This window comes from Tachyglossus aculeatus, chromosome 1 (genome assembly GCF_015852505.1).
Source record: "Tachyglossus aculeatus isolate mTacAcu1 chromosome 1, mTacAcu1.pri, whole genome shotgun sequence".
Lineage (NCBI taxonomy): Eukaryota > Metazoa > Chordata > Mammalia > Monotremata > Tachyglossidae > Tachyglossus > Tachyglossus aculeatus.
The window spans coordinates 140908344-140911590 of NC_052066.1; positions in this window are offsets into that span (position 1 = coordinate 140908344).

Genomic DNA, 3247 nt, shown 5'->3' on the forward strand with positions numbered 1-3247 from the left:
TAAATAGGATAGATCTGTACAAATAAAATCAATAAATAAATAGAGTAATAAATATATACAAACATATATACATATATACAGGTGCTGTGGGGAAGGGAAGGAGGTAAGATGGGGGGATGGAGAGGGGAGAGAAAGGAGGGGGCTCAGTCTGGGAAGGCCTATGTGCAGAGCACTGTACTAAGCGCTTGGGAAGTACAAATTGGCAACATATAGAGACGGTCCCTACCCAACAGTGGGCTCACAGTCTAAAAGGTGGGCGCTCAATGCAGACGACTGATTGAGGGATGGAGCGCTCCCTGCGTGCAGAGCACTGGACTAAGCGCTGGGGGAAAGGAGGGCGTGAGGACCAGTCCTTCGTTCATTCATTCAGTGGTATTGACTGAGCGCCTCCTGGGGCGAGCACTGTACTGAGCGCTGGGGAGAGCTTTTAGTCTTAGTTTTAGTCTTTAGACTAAAAGCTCTCCCCAGTCTCCCCCTTTTAGACTGTGAGCCCACTGTTGGGTAGGGACCGTCTCTACGTGTTGCCAATTTGGACTTCCCCAGCGCTTAGTACAGTGCTCTGCACACAGTAAGCGCTCAATAAATACGGTTGATGATGATGATGGGGAGAGGAGGACGTGAGGACCAATCACTCAATCATTCAGGGGTATTTACGGAGCGAGGCCTGCGTGCAGAGCACTGGACTAAGGGCTGGGAATGGAGAGCGCGCATGCGCGCGCACGGTAGGCCGCGCATGCGCGCGCACGGGGGACCTCGCCCCCCGCCCAGGCCACGCCCACCTACGTCATGGTCAATCATTCATTCCCGCAATCGCATTTATTCATTCATTCACTCATTCATTCAATCGTATTGATTGAGCGCTTTCGGTGAGCAGAGCACTGCATTAAGCGCTTGGGAAGGACATTCATTCATTCAACCGTATTTATTAAGCGCTTACGGTGTGCAGAGCACTGTATTAAGCGTTTGGGAAGTACATTCATTCATTCATTCAGTCGTATTTATTGAGCGCTTACTGTGTGCAGAGCACTGGACTAAGCGCTTGGGAAGGACATTCACTCATTCATTCAATCGTATTGATTGAGCGCTTAGGGTGAGCAGAGCACTGCATTAAGCGCTTGGGAAGGACATTCATTCATTCATTCATGCATTCAATCGTATTTATTAAGTGCTTACGGTGAGCAGAGCACTGTATTAAGCGCTTGGGAAGTACATTCATTCATTCAATCGTATTTATTGAGCGCCTACTGTGTGCAGAGCACTGCATTAAGCACTTGGGAAGTACATTCATTCATTCAGTCGTATTTATTGAGCGCTTACTGTGTGCAGAGCACTGGACTAAGCGCTTGGGAAGGACATTCATTCATTCATTCATTCAATCATATTTATTGAGCGCTTACTGTGTGCAGAGCACTGGACTAAGCACATGGGAAGGACATTCATTCATTCATTCATTCAGTCGTATTTATTAAGCGCTTACTGTGTGCAGAGCACTGGACTAAGCGCTTGGGAAGGACATTCATTCATTCATTCAGTCGTATTTATTGAGCACCTACTGTGTGCAGAGCACTGGACTAAGCGCTTGGGAAGTACATTCATTCACTCATTCAGTCAGTCAGTCATATTTATTGAGCGCCTACTGTGTGCAGAGCACTGGACTAAACGCTTGGGAAGTACATTCATTCATTCAGTCAGTCATATTTATTGAGCGCCTACTGTGTGCAGAGCACTGCATTAAGCGCTTGGGAAGTACATTCATTCATTCAGTCAGTCAGTCGGATTTATTGAGTGCTTACTGTGAGCAGAGCACTGGACTAAGCGCTTGGGAAGTGCATTCATTCATTCATTCAATCGTATTTATTAAGCGCTTATGGTGTGCAGAGCACTGTATTAAGCGTTTGGGAAGTACATTCATTCATTCATTCAGTCGTATTTATTAAGCGCTTACGGTGTGCAGAGCACTGGACTAAGCGCTTGGGAAGGACATTCATTCATTCAATCGTATTTAATGAGTGCCTACTGTGTGCAGAGCACTGGACTAAGAGCTTGGGAAGGACATTCATTCATTCATTAATTCAATCGTATTTATTAAGCGCTTACGGTGTGCAGAGCACTGTATTAAGCGTTTGGGAAGTACATTCATTCATTCATTCATTCATTCAGTCGTATTTATTAAGCTCCTACGGTGTGCAGAGCACTGGACTAAGCGCTTGGGAAGTACATTCATTCATTCATTCAGTCGTATTTATTAAGAGCTTACGGTGTGCAGAGCACTGGACTAAGCGCTTGGGAAGTACATTCATTCATTCAATCATATTTATTGAGCGCTTACTGTGTGCAGAGCACTGGACTAAGCGCTTGGGAAGGACATTCATTCATTCAATCAATCGTATTGATTGAGCGCTTATGCTGTGCAGAGCACTGTATTAAGCGCTTGGGAAGTACATTCATTCATTCAATCGTATTTATTAAGCGCTTACGGTGTGCAGAGCACTGGACTAAGCGCTTGGGAGGGACATTCATTCATTCAATCATATTCATTGAGCGCCTACTGTGTGCAGAGCACTGGACTAAGCGCTTGGGAAGGACATTCATTCATTCATTCATTCAATCGTATTTATTAAGCGCTTACGGTGTGCAGAGCACTGTATTAAGCGCTTGGGAAGGACATTCATTCATTCATTCAATCGTATTTATTAAGCGCTTACGGTATGTACAAAATGTACATACATACATACATACATATGTACATACAGAGAAATGTACAAAGCTATTGGGAAGGACATTCATTGGGAAGGAGGGGGCTCAGCGCTTAATAATAACAAGCTCCCAATCTAGAAGGTGGTGGGGGGGGGGAGACAGACATCAAAACGAAAAAAAACACATATTATTAATAAAATGAATAGAATAATAAATAGGTACATAATAATAATGACATTTATTAAGTGCTTACTATGTGCAAAGCACTGTTCTACATCACCTGTACATATGTATCTATGTTTGTACATATTTATTACTCTATTTTATTTGTACCTATTTATTCTATTTATTTTATTTTGTTAATATGTTTGGTTTTGTTGTCTGTCTCCCCCTTCTAGACTGTGAGCCCGCTGTTGGGTAGGGACCGTCTCTATATGTTGCCAACTTGGACTTCCCAAGCGCTTAGTACAGTGCTCTGCACACAGTAAGCGCTCAATAAATACGATTGGACCTACCCAACAGTGGGCTCCCCCATAGGTCACGCCCACTC